This window comes from Schistocerca nitens, chromosome 3 (assembly GCF_023898315.1).
Source record: "Schistocerca nitens isolate TAMUIC-IGC-003100 chromosome 3, iqSchNite1.1, whole genome shotgun sequence".
Lineage (NCBI taxonomy): Eukaryota > Metazoa > Arthropoda > Insecta > Orthoptera > Acrididae > Schistocerca > Schistocerca nitens.
Window position 1 is genome coordinate 328787623 of NC_064616.1, and position 17229 is coordinate 328804851.

General features: G+C 45.8%; 1 protein-coding gene across 3 annotated transcripts in view; it reads right to left on the reverse strand.

The window, feature by feature from the left end:
- Positions 1 to 17229, reverse strand: part of LOC126248289 (uncharacterized) — a 343564-nt gene that overhangs the window by 242603 nt on the left and 83732 nt on the right. The window contains exon 2 of one of the 3 annotated variants that reach the window (XM_049949142.1): positions 9701 to 9775. The exons of 1 other annotated variant lie outside the window; for it this stretch is intronic. The gene's annotated coding sequence lies outside the window, so the exon portion shown is untranslated. The remainder of the gene's footprint in view (positions 1 to 9700; positions 9776 to 17229) is intronic. One more of the 3 variants, XM_049949143.1, reaches the window with a different exon arrangement.

Below are 17229 nucleotides of genomic sequence, written 5' to 3' on the forward strand. Positions count from 1 at the left end.
CGATCAAGTTGAGCGCAATATAGTGGATTAGGACAGCAGACAACAGTGTATTTTGCGAACTGTGAACAGACTGTCGAGTGTCGTGATCGCGACATACGAATTTTATAGTGAACTGTTGTAGCGTCAGTTATTAACGACCGCGCCAGTTATTAACGGCCGCCCTTACGTAAAAGCCCCTCAGACTGTATTTTAAGTCTTTAGTGGGTATATTGAAGAAAAATAAACTACTTACTTAAATTATAAATCAGTGTAACTCAATATTTTAAATTTCACCGCAATACCTGCCTGCATTGTTCTTTTACATTTTATTTCAGCTTAAAAATTGAGTTTACGACAAGTGTGAGCTGGCACTTTATGACGAAAAACGTAGCCAAACATTGAGACCAGCAACATCTTTGGGCCGCCCAATTGAGCTGAGTGTAACACATATGTAAATTTTAGTGCCATAGCACGTGGGGGCTGGAGCCAAACTATTCAAACTTCAATGTGTAGTGCCCGGTACCGTCGTAGTTTCTGTTTCCTTCGGTAAAACAGCTGAATGTCATACATGAACAACAAACGCAAATAGGTAGAGGTAAATGTTCTTAACGAAAAGCGTAGCACCTTCATGATTTCCTTGTGCTCAACTAATTGTTTGTTGGTTGACAGAAACAGTTTAGAGACTGTAAGAAAAACAGTTTATGGTTAAATGTTTGACTTACAACAGTTACTGTCGAGAAACTTGTAAGATGACCGGACTCTCTCGTAACTCAGATTTCTAAGACGAGTGGAAAAAGTTCAATTATAATGTTCTCTCGTGCGAGTCAGATGACGAAGGGTGTATTTGTATGATGATAAACTGTCACTCCAGTTGTAAGTATCGCTATGACTGCCGTGATCTAACAGCTCGTAATTGGTTTAAGAGAGTACCAGTTTTAATATAGATTGACAAATAAATAAATGTCTCTGATAGTTTGTTTAAATGCTACCTTGCCTTATTTCCATCTAATGCACTACGTGTTGCTTCAGAGTATTGACATCTTCTTCTTCTTATCCAGTGTTAGGGTTGGGTTGGTATTTGAGGATTTTTCGGGGGATCTGACCACTCTTTAACCGTACCACATAGTCTTTGGTTCAAATGGTTCAAATGGCTCTGAGCACTATGGAACTTAACATATCAGGTCATCAGTCCCCTAGAACTTAGAACTACTTAAACCTAACTAACCTAAGGACATCACACACATCCATGCCCGAGGCACGATTCGAACCTGCGACCGTAGTGTCGCGCGGTTCCAGACTGAAGCGCCTAGAACCGCTCGGCCACCAGCGGCCGGCATAGTCTTTCCAAGTGCTTCTATAGCTCTGTACTGTGTTGAGAATTGGTTTCACTTTGTAACTCTTAAAGGTATCAGATCTTTTCCTGTCCCATAGTGTGTAGGCAACTGTTCTTCTCATGAACTCGTCCCCGCTCGTCGCCTGTACAGAGTGTCCAAGCTTCGTCGCCACGCATGAGAGTAGTTTTGACCAGGATATTGTATGGTGTGCCAAAAGGTAGTCTGATGATACTGTTTATTAGTTCTTTGATTGTAAGGTTTGTGATTTTATGTTGCATTAAGTTTTCTTGAATATAGCTTAGGTTTTACCCTAGGTATAAGAATGTTGATACTTAATAGAGGGTAGTGTTGTCTATTGAAATTTTGGTTTGTTTTGATCTTTTCCGATGAAGATCATAACTTTGGTTTTATTGAGGGAGATCTCCATGTTGTACATTGTTGCTGCTGTATGCAGATTATACACTGCCCTCTGTAGTTCATCCTCGGATTCGAAAAATATATTATGGAATCCGCCACTTTCTTGCGGATTCAGGTGTCCCGCACGCTCGCCCTCATTTGGTCTGAAACGTTCGTCCGCGGTTTAACGTGCATCGTTGGAACGGACTCTCCTGCCACAAAGCTTCTCTATCCTTGGCAATCGCTATGCGTACAGCACCGTTTTCGACACTTCTGTGTTTTGGGAGAATGTTAAATCTTTGTACTTGTTTCGCCAGAACGGCTGTGCTATCAACAAAGCAGGACGTAAACCCGATGTAGCGGTACCGAGTAACGCTTTGATACAAGTTGAAAGTCACTTAGATTCGACGTAGTTTCTTTTCACCCGGGTGAAAACAGATTTTCACGCTAATCAGTTGGTCCCCAACTAAATGATTACGACTCGTCAAGAGGAAGTGCTGGTATTGCTCAATGAAGTCAGCAAAGCGTTCCTGAAATATACCACTGTGTCTTGCAAGAGTCGTTAAGTGCATTTTTTCGGATGTGTATAGGGAGTCAACGAAAACAAATACTACTTATCTTGTAGTTCAAGGACACCCAACGGCTACGAGAACCGACGTTACAAACAAAACGTATATTTTGTATTGTTTTACCCATTAGAAATGGTCGATGAATGTGACTGTAAAAACAATGGTTTTGATTTTTATACAATAACATCTGTTGCTGCCAGTCACACTTTTTCCTTTCTTTATTTTCTGCACGACAATTTTCGCGAAATAATTCCCACTGTCAAGCGTGGTTTTCGTGTACTGCGGCATTTTTAGGCGTGAAATAAGAACTTTGTGTGTCCATTCGATACAGCGGCCCGAAATTAGCGAAGTGCGATAACTCATTATGTGTTAGCAGAGACAACTATACACGAAGAATGATCAGAAATTCAGCAGCGACTGAGTAGCGATGCTTCACAGCGGTAACAGATACACATAGCAGCGCTGGCCGGCACACGAAGCGGAATAACCCAAATGAGGAAGGCGTATTGAAAAAAATGCTTACCAACTTTTGGCTATCTGCTGTTACCGACTGCACTAGAGACTGATCGAGAGCAATCCACATAGCCATATCATTAATACTGCCCATCAAGTATCATTTCACCTCATTTCCGCATAACAGCTGAGGGTTTCATTTTTAATGGTTGCTGCTTTATTCCTTGTCTTTCAAAAGGCATTAGATACAGTTCCGCACTGTTGTTTAGTGAACAAGATACGAACTTACCGAATGTCTGACTAGATTTGTGACTGTATTCAGATCTTCCTAGGAGATGCTACTCAATTCTTTATCCTTGACGAGATGAACTTGACAGATATCAACATAATTTCTGGAGTATCCTAAGGAAATGTTATAGAGCCAGTGTTGTTTACAATATATGTAAATGATCTAGGGGATAATGTCGTAAGTTCCATGAGGCTTTCCGTATGTCGTGCGGTTCTAGGCGCTTCAGTCTGGAACCGCGTGACCGCTACGGTCGCAGGTTCGAATCCTGCCTCGGCAATGGGTGTGTGTGATGTCCTTAGGTTAGTTAGGTTTAAGTAGTTCTAAGTTCTATGGGACGGATGAACACAAATGTTAAGTCCCATAGTGCTCAGAGCCATTTGAACCATTTTTCCGTATGTGATGCTGTTGTCTGCAGGAAGGCTGCAACGACAGAAGAATGTAACGATATGCAGGAACACCTGCAGAGGATCGATGGTTGGTGCAGGGACTGGCTGTTAACCTTGGACGTAAATAAATGTAAGTTAGCCTCTTAAGATGGTGAAGAGACCCGATACTATTCGATACTGCGTTGGAGAAAAATCTCTAGAAATACTAACGTCTATAAAATATCTAAGAGTATCCATTATACAGAATAATCTAAGATGGATTAACCACATAAAAAAATTGTTGGAGAAGCAGACGCCCCCAATGACTCGTTTCTAGCCATCCACTGTCCAGTGGAGGCGTTCTTTACACCACCTCAAGAGTCGCTTACCATTGAGTACAGACACTGTGTAGCTTATGAGGAGCTACCTGGCCATTGTACACCATTCTTTTTAACTTCCAACGCACAGTCGCTCTGCTAGCTGGATCACATTTAGCACTTTGGAACTCGCGAGTTATTCCTTACCGTGATATCATGCGACTTTTTACAACCACCATCCACGAAGCTCGACGGCATCTGTCTGCCTGACCTTGTTTTGGCTGTGGCTGCTCCTTGACCATCACATCATCAACAATCGACCCAGGGACTTATAGAAGGGCTGCAATGCTCCACAGGAATTTGTTACCCAAGTGACATCCAATGACTAATCCTCGTTCGAAGACACTGAACTTACTCTATTACTGCTTCTGTACTGACAAGACAATAATCCCAAACTCCTTTTATATTGGCGGGTCCAGCTCTCAAGACATCTAGTAGTCAATTTCGAATGACATAGGAGTGGCTGTATACTTTCGAGCAGATAGTGTACAGAAGTTTATCGACAGTCGTTTTTCCTGCGCACTGCTCGCGGATGGAACGAGGAGAAGAGGACATGATGGTGGTACCAGAGGATCATCGGTCACACACCGTGAAGTGGCTGACGGTGTATAGAGGTAAATGTAGTTGTGGATTAGTGTGATGTCTCCTAGGGTTAACTAATTTTTGTGACGTGTGCTTATGTTGGAATGATTGTGGAACCATTTCGCATCAGACCTCCCCTCCGCATTTATCAATACGAGATGCGTAGAGGATCAATATGAATCGTATCACAACTTCTGTTCTATTAATGGAGGGTACAATAGCAGAGTAGGTACTTCGCTCGTGGGAAAGCAGTCTAATATGAGGGATCCATACACACACATAAATATGAGCAGTCTCTTCTCTTATAGAAAAATGTTTTATCTGTGAAAAAAGTTACAGTATTACGAATAGCTGTCTTCACATTCACACAAGGTGCAATTGTAATCTCCTTCCTTTTTTAATGTTTATATTGCAAATCTGAAACTACCCATTACATGACAAATAGAGATTGATTTCCCAATGACGCCACTATCTATAAAGCAGGCGAGGTGCTACAAGAGTTACGAAATGACATTAATGAAGCATGGTACCGTTGCGAACGATAATCTCTGGATAATGGACTTTAAATACCTAGAGAGAACACACCATCATCAATCTTTTCATGTGGCTCAACGGCCAGATGCTAGTAATTTAATTGGATACTACTTCTGCGACTTACGTGTCCATAATATCCTCAAAGTTATACTACCGAGCAAAGGCAAATTACGGTTTAACATGGAATGGAGACAACACAGCTGTAATGGCCTTTACCCATAAAAGCTTGAGAAGACGAATAATAAGGACTATGCCAACATATTTTACAGTGCAATTAATAATAAGCATATGTGGAAAAGCAGGATAGTCAAATGTCTTCGAATATGGCTTTAAATGACGACCTCGCAAACTAATCTCTTGCTACTGGAAAAGGCAGAAAAGTTGTTGATAGTTATATTCGACTACATTCAGTTTTCGTTCCATGGATCCAAAAATGAGATGATTATCGTGGGTGTGAAACATATCAGAACGTATAACGAAAAAATGACATAGTTACATTTGTGCTTCACACTCTTACCATTGTTCTATTGCAAAAATTGCATTAATGTTAACTTGGCACTAGCGTAACAACTGCCGGTTGCATGGTGTTCGTCTTTTAATGTTTTTATTTTACACTAAGAACTTATGTTTCCACATCGAACACCTTTTGTGGTTTGTTGGAAAACGGCTACCTTCTCACAACTGCATCACATTTATAACTGCAGTAGTTCATACGATCCTTAACCTGAACTGTTGTGAAGTGCAATGTCAGCTGACCAATGTCCCGTCACTGTCTTCCAGTAATCAACAGGATGAATGTGAAATCGTACCGAAGCAGCCTATTAGGTTAAGAATGCATCTAGTGACATTTTACGTTACGATAACACAGAAGTTACTATTGCAGCAAGTAATGACTATACCAAATACCGATTTCTGTCATTAACAGTGCTGTAAAGAAGTTACAAGTAATCGTCGAAGACTCTGTAACGAGTTATCTTTCTACTTTTCTTTTAAACACCTTACTTACTTTGAATTACAACGCAAAAGTCGTTCACGTAATCGCGGGAGTTAGAATGTTATAGCAGAAGCGGGAAAGATGGCACAGATTTACTGATGAGCAAAATATGAGGGCAATGTGAAAAGTTCTTCTCCTGACACAGAAATGAAGTCGACACCACTGAAGTTTCTTTTGTTATTTTGGTACTTGTTAAGTGTCAACTTGTGATAGAAATAGTTCTATATATGAGGCTTTTTAAACCAGCAGTGTTGTGTATGTTTAATTGTGATGCATTAATTTAGTAACATACTCACATTTTTTGGACGTATTATCACGAAAATATGTTGGTTCTGAATTGGTTAAGGTTTATAATGAGGCTGCTCCTTCATCTGAAGCAGTTAAAAAGTGTTCGGCTAAATTAAACGTGATCATTTTATTCTTGAATATGATTCACGTGCAGGAAGTCCCAAAGCAGTGCTCACAGATGAAAACATCGAGACAAGTACATCACGGTACTGAGCGAAATAGGTGACGCCATAGGCATATCAAAAGAAAGGGTACGGTAGATTTTACATCTAGAATTCACTGTCAGAAAACTTTGTTCAAGATGGATCTGTATGAGATGTGGGCCCACCTCTTCACGCCAAAACAAAAAGAGCAATCAAAACAGTAGGGATATCCGGTTGCTCTGCACCAAAGAGAGGAAAATCAGTTTCATCTATTGGCTAACTAACGGTCAGTGTTTTCTTCGACTCAAAGTCACTGTCGATCACCTTGCAAAGTAGAAAACTGTAACTGGCGAATACCACGTCTTCTGGGCTAGCCACACGAAAAATGTGCGAGAAAAGGAGAGGATTGGAAAAATAATACTTACGCGCTGAGAAAACTGAGGCGTGTGAAGTACGAATTATTGGTGGAACATCCATCCTGCACACCCAGTGAGGGACCTTATGACTTCCTTTTTTTCACACTTCACAAGAAATTTGTGTCTGGAAGATGTTTTGATTCCAAAAGGGAGGTTACGGCATAAGTAGATGGACATTTTTAAGGAAAAATGCTTTGAAACTGCGTCGAAAATTAAGTACGTTTTCGATCTAAAATCATTCTTTCACTTGCGTTCGTGCGTCATCATTTGCAGGAACAGACACGAGTACACCGATACGCCAGCAGTACTTCATAAGCGCAAGCGTTTCATTTAAAGTCAAAGCAAGAAAATAACTGTATACCCAGTAACAAATGCTATCTATGATCATGATGCACAGTTAGTTAGGAAATCAGTTGATACCTTACACTATACATACTCCTCAGTGGAAATCAGTTAGATGAATTAATGATTTCAGGCCAAACGATTATAAGAATAATTTACGAGAGATGACATGGGATGAAATTCATAATGAACCAAATGATTTTCCTCACTCAACTGAGACATTCTTCCACGACTGCAGCAAGCGACCATTCAGATCTGGCACAGGGTTTTCGAAATATCCTGGTTGCAAATTAATTTATTCGTCGTTACGCGTTTCGATGTATCATGATCAGAACACAGAACAAAATACAAAGCTAAGCTCACCAAAGTGGGGACACAAGTCACTGTAAATAAGACTCTCATACCTAGGAGTTGAGTTTTGGCACTTGGCACTTTCGCAAACATGCAAGTAAAATAGAAAGATCTGAAAGTGACTCAACTGTACTACTCTGCATAGGTGCTTACACATCGCATTGTCTAATAAAATTCATAAATGGATGCCATAAACGTAAAACACTTGTTGCTAGTGGCGATAAGTTCACTGCAAGCCCGATAAACAGACATTAACTTGTATTTATGGAATCTGTACAGAAGCGCCTTAAACAATACGTCTGATTTAGCAATTCAAATTCTCGTTGAAGGATATCAATTGTTTAAAACACTTATATTTCTTTTCTTTTAAAGTTCGTTCCTGGGCAGTATAAATGGTAGAAAAGTGTTTAAACAGCTTCTGTAAATAAGAGCTGGCTACACTTGTTTCTCTGAAACGCGTACACATCGTGACAGAAATCAAAACGAAAACATATCACTTTTGAGAACTATTTCCACAAACAAGTATTCTAAAATAAGTAATAACCGCCTTGTAGACGGAACTAACTTATATTTTCAATATAAACGCAGATTTCCTTGTAGTGTTTTCCCTTTTACTCACAAGTTTGTCCTTCCGATTTTTCCTTTTTTTTCCACGTAATATACAAACTACACTCACGCTCATAAATTAAGGATAATGTTGATACATGATGAAACAACGCTCTCGTGGGCGGTTTGCGGGTTTAGGTCACCTCGGGGTATGACCATGCGGTGCATTTGACCCGCGGTCGTCGCACTGTGGCGCTGGCAGCAGTCCACAAACGCAGAGGTGTGTTGGTGCATGTCAGAGTACGGTGCAGCGAGTAAGTGTGCACACGTTTTCAGACGTACTAATGGTGACCGTGTGTTGAAAATGGCTCAAAGAACACATATTGATGACGTTATGAGAGGCAGAATACTAGGGCGACTGGAGGCTGGTCAAACACAGCAGGTCGTAGCACGGGCCCTCCGTGTGCCACAAAGTGTGATCTCAAGGTTACGGCAACGATTCCAGCAGACAGGAAACGTGTCCAGGCGCTACATTACGGGGCGTCCACAGTGTACAACAACACAAGAAGACCGATATCTCACCATCAGTGCCCACAGACGGCCACGGAGTACTGCAGGTAGCCTTGCTCGGGACCTTATCGCTGCCACTGGAACAGTTGTCTCCAGACACACAGTCTACAGACGACTGAACAGACATGGTTTATTCGCCCAGAGACCTGCAAGGTGCATTCCACTGACCCCTGGTTATAGAAGAGCCCGTAAAGCCTAGTGTCAAGAACACAGTACGTGGACATTCGAACAGTAGTCCCAGGTTATGTTTACGGACGAGTCCAGGTATAGTCTGAAGAGTGATTCTCGCCGGGTTTTCATCTGGCGTGAACCAGGAGCCAGATACCAGCCCCTTAATGTACTTGAAAGGGACCTGTATGGAGGTCGTGCTTTGATGTTGTGGGGTGGGATTATGATTGGTGCACGTACACCCCTGCATGTCTTTGACAGAGGAACTGTAACAGGTCAGTTGTATCGGGATGTCATTTTGCACCAGTATGTCCGCCTTTTCAGGGGTGCAGTAGGTCCCACCTTCCTCCTGACGGATGATAACGCACGGCCCCACTGAGCTGCCATGGTGGAGGAGTACCTTGAAACAGAACATATCAGGCGAATGGAGTGGCCTACCTGTTCTCCAGACCTAAGCCCCATCGAGCACGTCTGGGATGCTCGACGTATCGCTGTACGTCTTCAAACCCCTACGACACTTCAGGAGCTCCGACAGGCACTGGTGCAAGAGTGGGAGGCTATGCCCCAGCAGCTGCTCGACCACCTGATCCAGAGTATGCCAACCCGTTGTGCGGCCTTTTTTTTTTTTTTTTTTTAATAGAGGTGGAGCCCCTCCACGCCCACACCGGCATGATGGCCAACGCAAAAGGTCTACTGCCATCTCTGCATAAGGGTTAGTATTCACTAAAGTGAGGTGTCGCAGGATGTGGGTACTGCGATGTTTGCGTACGTCTGGTTAAGATTAACCATTAATACGCGCTCATCTGGAGATAGATTGGTCGAAATCTGACGAAGGGTAGCGGTTTTAAGGGCAGAGGAAAAAAAGTGCCAAGGCAAGAGCCAAGGGAAAAAAACCTCTGCGATAGTTAGGTCGGGTGGTAAGAGCAGTAGCGGTTGTCTTGCTGCCTGCGATAGGTTGTGCAAGGATAGGCTTTGTTGGTAGTGGGTATCATGCATGTCGATACCTTACGTTATGCGTTTGCGCTGCTCGGCGGCTGGCGCTGGCTGCTGGTACAGAGTCCTCGTTCAGCGTCAGCAACCTGCAACAGTTAGGTTTGTTATCGATCTTGTGTCCGATAGGTCATATACCGGAAGCACAGTGTGAGGGAATGTTGGCAGATTGTTCGTGCGTCTGTGGGCGAGCTCGTCGGTGTCCCTGCTGTGGCCTGTTGGTCGGCTCTAATAGCAGCTGGTAGTTGCCAGTCAGTTTTGCTGATATGCAGGGGCTTACCGACGTTTGTCGCTGTTTGCGTATGTTAGTTTACCATAGGTGGCTATGCCCTAGCTAGCAGTGTCTTTGGCCGCTTGTGCTTCCACCTGTGGTTGTGATCGTAGTTTCCCAGAGTGAGGATGAAAGGATTGTTCGAGTGTCTCGAGTTCCTGTATAGTCGTGTGGCGTGTTTTTTGAATACTTCCTTGAGGGTATCAAGGCGGTATTCATGGTGAAGATCCACGGTGCGTGTGTAGCGTGGAGCGTTGCTAATGATTCGTAGCACCTTGTTCTGTATGATTTGCAGGCGGCGCAGTCGTGTAGGAGCTGCATATCCCCAGACGGGAGCTGCGTACGTCATCAGAGGTCTAATCAGTGTCATGTATATGGACCTCGACACCCTCCTATTCAGTGTGCTTTCCCTGTTGAGCATTGGGTAGAGCTGTTTGAGCCTCGCGTGCGCTCGGTTGGCAACGTATTCTATGTGGTCCCCCCATGTAAGTTTCCGGTCCAGCCAGACACCAAGGTACCTGACTTTCTCTCGGAAACGTATTGGGCGTGTATGTAGTGTTATTGGTCTAAAGTGTTGGTGTTTGCGCAATAGTTTCGGTCTGCGTGTGAACAGAACTGCTTCGCACTTGTCGACGTTTACTTTAATACGCCATCGCTCCAGCCAAGGCTCAGCTGTTCTGAGTGCTGTCTGTATTCGTGAACTGATGTTCGACGGTTTCCAGTCTTGCGCGAGGATGGCTGTGTCATCCGCGTAGACGGCTAACGTCGTGTTTTGTGTCGCTGGGAAGTCATTAATGTACAGCTTAAACAAGATGGGCCCTAGGATGCTTCCTTGGGGTACTCCAGCTTGGATACCGTGTTGTGTTGATTGTTTATCTTGCACGTTAGTGTTGAAACATCTGTTCGTGAGATATGAGTGTATGAGACGTACGAGTCCGTCCGGGAAACCAGCTTCGCTTAGTTTGCGTATGAGTCCGTTGTGCCAGAGACGATCGAAAGCCTTTTCGATGTCTAGGAACACGGCCCCTGTGGCTTTGTTCATGTTGTAGCCGTGTGTTATATGTTCGACTACGCGGAGGAGTTGTTGTGTTGTCGAGTGGTGATTCCTAAAGCCGAATTGCTCCGGTCTTAGGGTGTCGTTGGCGATGCAATGCCTAGTGATACGTTTTAGTATTACCTTCTCAATAATCTTGCTGAGCGAGCACAGCAGACTGATGGGTCGGTAATTTTGTGGGAGGGAGTGGTCTTTCCCTGGCTTCCTGAACATCAGGACCTTGGCCGCCTTCCAAAAGTCAGGGAAGTGTTGGTGTGTCAGGATGGCATTCGTTAAGTGTGTGAGGTATTCTACGGCTTTATCCGTGAACTCCTGGAGGACACGGTTTTGAATGCCATCGGGCCCAGGGGCTTTTCTAGCGTTGGTGTGCTTGATAGCCCATGTGATTTCATTTGTGCTAGTACGTCTTATTTCGTTGCGCGAGGGCTGGGCTACAAGTCGTGTAACCTCCTGGTCCGTTTCAAGTGGGAATGCTGGGTCTGAAGGAGGCAGATTCGGCATGAAAGACGCTGCAAGTGTTGTGGCCATAAGCTCTGCCTTCTCCGTCGCGGAGTAGGCTGGGCCGTCTGGTCCTTGTAACGTGGGAATGTAATGTTTCTCCCTGGTGTTCTCCCTGGTGAAGTGTCTGGCCAGCTGCCTTACGCCAGGACGTGTGGTATCCAGCCCAGCGAGTTTCTGTCCCCATTGCTCGTTTCTGAATGTTTGTATTTTATTCCGTATTATGCCCTGGAGTCTGTTGACGTGCAGTTTATAGAACGGGCGCCTGGTACGCTGCCAGTATCTCCTGAGGCGGTTCCTCATTGAGATAAGGCCCAGGATTTCCTGGGGCAGGGCCGTCGAGTGTTGTCTTGGTGTTGTAAATGGAATGGCGTCAGTCATTGCGTCTTGGACGGCAGTTGTGAGAGCCTCCACAACCTCATCGATTCGCTGTGTGTTGTTAATTTCGTGGGTGTCAGGAATGCGACTATCAAGCGTTTCCTTGAACAGTGTCCAATTCGCACGCTTGTAGTTAAGCATCCTGCGTGGTTCGATGTCCTGCAGTGTCTCTTCCATGTGCAGTATTACAGGCATGTGGTCTGAGTCCAGATCGTTTTCAACCGTAAGGTTGAGTGTGCATGTGATGCCCTTTATGAGGGCTATGTCTAACACGTCTGGCCTATGTCGAGCCTGTGTAGGCACGAACGTGGGAACGTCCGGTCCAAGTATAATGTAGTTTCCGCCTAGTGCGTGTTCGTACAGTTTCTTGCCGTTGGAGGTTCGTATTCGTGAGTTCCAATCAGGGTGTTTTGCGTTGAGGTCTCCAGCGGCAATTACCCGCGGTGCTATGTTGAGTACTGTGCTGATATCGCGTGTTACTATGTTTTTAGGAGGATTGTATATCGATATCAGTGTGGTGTTGGCTCCGTTGAACTTGACCCTGTCGGCCGTAGCCTCTAGTCTTTCAAGTGCTGGGAGCTCGATGTTCGTGTGTTCTATGTCTCTGTGTATGATGATTGCCGTGCCGCCTCCCCTCCTGCCATCCGCTCGGTCGGTACGGTAGACACAATACCCTGGGATGTTTAGTTGTTTGTGAGGCGTAAGCAGTGTTTCGTTCAAAAGAGCGATTCGGATACCCTTTCGCTCCATGAACGCAGCCATTTCGGCTTTTTTGCTTGCGATCCCGTTGGCATTCCAAAACAGGATCTGTGTGATTGTGTTTAAGTCTGCGTTTCGGGGCTGGTGTGGTGTATTATCCATGTAGTAGTGTAAAAAGTGGTGTGATAGTGGCTTGGAAGCTAGTTCAGTTGAGCGTGCTCGACATGAACTGCATGAAGAGTTGTGAGACACACCCCATAATCTTCGTGACTATTTCGGTGGTCGTGCGTCCGGGGAATAATGTTTCCATTATTCTCTGGAATGTTGTCGTAATGTTGGTCATGTCGGCCTGCGAGTTATTGGTCGTGTTGGCGGCCGCTTGTTCCTGTGTTGGCGTCTGGTGAGGGCTGGCCTGAGTGTCGGCTGTTCGTGTGGCAGTTGTGGGCGCCTGTGCATTCTCTGTGGTGAGTGGGTGTGTTATGTGGGTTGTTGAGTTGGTGTCCGGGTTGTGTTCGTGAGTGTTGGTGTCCTGTTGTCTGTGTACTTGTTGTGGTGTGGTCGTGTTCCTCGTGCTGCGGCTGTTTCTCCTTCTCCTCCTCTGGCGCTGTGGTCGTCCCTGTGTAGGTGCGTTTTCTGTAGCCTGTGGTGGGCTGCAGTCCGCGATCTCAGGGGGTAGGATGTTGTTGTTGCTGGTTTCGTGTGGTGTGCCCGGTGCGGGTGTGGTGTCAGGTGTTGTGTTTGTCTGTTGTGTGTCTGTTGCTGGGGGTGTTTGCTGAGCGTGTCCCGAGCTCTGGGGCTCCTCTGACCGTCCCGCGCTGCTGGGGCTGCCAGCGACCACTCCAGCGAAGGATATTCCACTTCTTATTGGGCGCGGGGGCGGTTTCGGAACTGTGATGGCGGTAGGTTTGGTGTGTTTCGCTATTTTGCGCCTCAGAGCTGCTTTGTAAGCAATGCACCCTCTGTAGTTTGCCGGATGGGCAGCACCACAGTTGGCGCACTTGCGAGGTGCTGTGTGGGGGAGTTTGCAGCGTTGGGTCGTGTGACCGCCAGCGCAAATGCGGCAGCGGGGTGGGAGGCTGCATCTGATACCCGCGTGCGCAAAGCGCTGGCAGTTATGGCATTGTTGGGGGGTGCGCGGCGTGTTGTAAATCTCTACATTTACGACCATGTGAAGAAATAGCTTTAACTTCAGCAGGTCGCGGGACTTGGCCGTGTCGGCCAATTCCGCCATGTAGTTATGAGACGGTCTTACTGTGCCGAACTCTGACATTCGGTTTACCAGAATGCACTCCCACCCGAGAGCAGAGAGCTCTTCGTGTACTGTGTCGGTCGGGGTTCGTGAGTCTATCCCCTTGATCACGTACTGCTGTGTTTTCTCCATGACTGTCCTGTACGTGAAGTTCAAAATGGTTCAAATGGCTCTGAGCACTATGGGACTCAACTGCTGAGGTCATTAGTCCCCTAGAACTTAGAACTAGCTAAACCTAACTAACCTAAGGACATCACAAACATCCATGCCCGAGGCAGGATTCGAACCTGCGACCGTAGCGGTCTTGCGGTTCCAGACTGCAGCGCCTTTAACCGCACGGCCACTTCGGCCGGCTGTACGTGAAGTGCTCTACCCTCCTTTCTTTAAGAAAGTCCAGTAGATTTGTGTAATCTGACTTGTTCGCCACGTACAGTGCGGCGTGTTCCCCAGTGAGCTTAGAGTAGTGTGTTGTGGGGTTGTGTATTTTGTTAAATTCCTTGTTTAGGAGACTTAGGTCCCCGTAGTTGTGAATGATGACTGGTGGGAAGCCAGTCGCGGTATTGTTTGTGTTCTGCGTAGCTGCTTGTATATTTGTGGATGCTGCAGTCGCAGGGTTGTTTGTGTTGGTCCCTGTGTTGCTTTTATTGTTGGTTCGCGATGTAGATGGTGTTGGCAATAGCGCTCGGCCGTTGCCTCGTGAGTTTGTGGGCTCACTTGTTTGTGTATTTGGCGGCTGTTTGCGTCTTGGGCCGACCTGCTGCCACGGCCCGTCTTCGTCTGTGTTGGTTGTGTCCTCCGTCGGCTCTGGCTCCGGTTCCGTCGGTGCCTGGGCCGCCAGAGGTGAAATAGGGGGCATGTCCTTCGGTTGTTCAGCAGGTGCCTGTGTGTGTGGTGTGGGTGTTTCTGTCTGTGTGTGTTCACTGCCCATCAGCTCTGCGATCAGCTCCTGCTGTTCCGCGATCTGTTTGTCCTTCAAGGCAACCTGCTCTTGGATGGTGGACAGTGGGACGGAAATGATGGCGGGAGTAGCCGGCATTTCCGCCTCTTGTGCTGCAGCTTTGCTGCGGGTAAGTGGTGGGGAAGCACAGGAAAGATCGGACATCTTTGCTGTTTCGGGAGTTTTTATTTGGATAGGGAAGGATGCGCGACAATTTTGCTCTTTTCACGAATCGACAATATTTGCTTTTCCGGCGAAAGTGCTGTGTATCGTGTCCCTACAGAAGAGGGGTGTCCCTACGACCTATCTGCGCGGAGTGCAATGCGCGGCGCAAGAGAGCGCGGGTTGAAGAGAGCGGCCTACAGTGCGCGGGGTTATCCGACGTGAACGGGCCCCTGACACTGAGATTACCCTACCAAAGAACGGGAGAGTCCCGCTGGGGAGATTTGCAACCGAAGTTGCAGGAAGTTGAGCCGCAACTCTTGCCACTTAGCGCCCGAAAGCGTTAAGCGGCTTGCGCGGGTTCGTGCCGCTCAGTAGAACGTCACCGGCAGCTACGCCAGTTGCAGCTTATTTGAGACCACTCCCAGGAGCTATCAACGGGCAGCTACGCCAGGTGCAGAGAGCAGCGTTCCGCTCGAGTCGGCTGCTCGACTGCGAGTTGTGCGGCCTGTGTACGTTTGCATGGTGATCATATCCCATATTGATGTCGAGGTATATGCGCAGGAAACAGTGGAGCTTTGTAGCGCATGTGTTTCGGGACGGTTTTCTCAACTTACCACCAATACCGTGGACTTATAGATATGTGTCGTGTGTGTTCCCTATGTGCCTATGCTATTAGCGCCAGTTTTGTGTAGTGCCACGTTGTGTGGCACCCCATTCTGCAATTATCCTTAATTTATGAGCATGAGTGTATATTTTTGACACTAGATCGAGCTCGAAGGCTGCACATTTCACAAAAGCTCGAAAATGAAGCAAGCGAACGTTTCGAAGTTAAGTCGTATTTAAAGTATTATTACTGAAAAGTGTTTATAGTTTTTATTCCCCTTCTCAGTTCCTCCATAGCAGTACATGAGGGTTTACATCTTTGCGCAAAAATCTCATAGTGGAGATGGCACCGCGAGTTGCTGGCGCCACCGCGTCTGGCCTGTGCGTTGCACTCAGGTTGTGATTTTGCTGCATACAGTTATAGGTCTCCTCGGCTGGTAGCACTCACCGCCGATGCCAGCTGCGGTATATGAACGACGAAGGCAGTGCTGTGTTGGGTGCGGTATACTGCGTAAGGTAGTTTACGGTATCTACAAATAATTCAGTTTCTCTTATCATAAAAAATGAATGAAAAATTTATGGGAATAATTTATTAGATAGCCTGGTCGATTCTGGGAGTGACGTTGGCCAAGACCTGAAATTCCATGACTTCGAATATCTTCAAGAACAGAACTTCTGGTTTAGTTTTCAATGCCACTTTCACATGCACAGCACGAATCACTCTGGTGCTGAGTTGTGAAACGATAAAGCCGCGCGGGATTAGCCGATCGGTCTTAGGCGCTGCAGTCATGGACTGTGCGGCTGGTCCCGGCGGAGGTTCGAGTCCTCCCTCGGGCATGGGTGTGTGTGTTTGTTCTTAGGATAATTTAGGTTAAGTAGTGTGTAAGCTTAGGGACTGATGACCTTAGCAGTTAAATCCCATAAGATTTCACACACATTTGATCGTTTGATATATTAAAAACCCTTTGAATTTTTCTAATCAGGTAAAAAGCGAGCCACGTAGACAAATGTTTTTCATCAAATTCGGTTACATGCAAAAGTACAGAATTTTGCTCTCAAAAACCTCAGGTATAACTCAGTGATAGCAGGTGACCGCAGTTTCACTACCTACTATGTTGGAGGAATGCTAAGGAACCATTTCTAGTTAGACCTTGTCCAAAGAGGAATGCGATCTTTCCACAGTGCTCACAACGCTCACTGACTTACCCTTTTATAGCATGAAGTGTAACATCTCGCCACATTAGATGTTTCGCAAACTGAGCAGCAAAAAAAGTGCTCACCATGAGTTCTACAGATATGCACACTGCCGTCTTCAGAAGAAAATGCAAAACAACTGCATGATGGCTCCAACAGAGGCGACCACATGTGACGTACCCAGCCAAGTGGCGCAGTTGTTGAGACTCGTATTAGGGACGTTGTTTGTTGTCATAGTAGAGAGGAGTTGCGTTCACTTCCCAGTAAAACTATCGTGACTTATGTTTAAGTCATTGTCCAGCTGAGGTACCATTCAGACTGCAACGACTGATGTCGTGTAGAAGTCCCACTGTAACCAATTTTCACTAATGTGAGCACAGGTGCAACATCGAGATATGCAACAGGCATTAACGCTCGATATATGCTTCCACGGAGAGGCTGTCAATTTTTTAGGTAGACACTGGGGCATGTAACGAAGTTTCAAAAGGGGCTAGA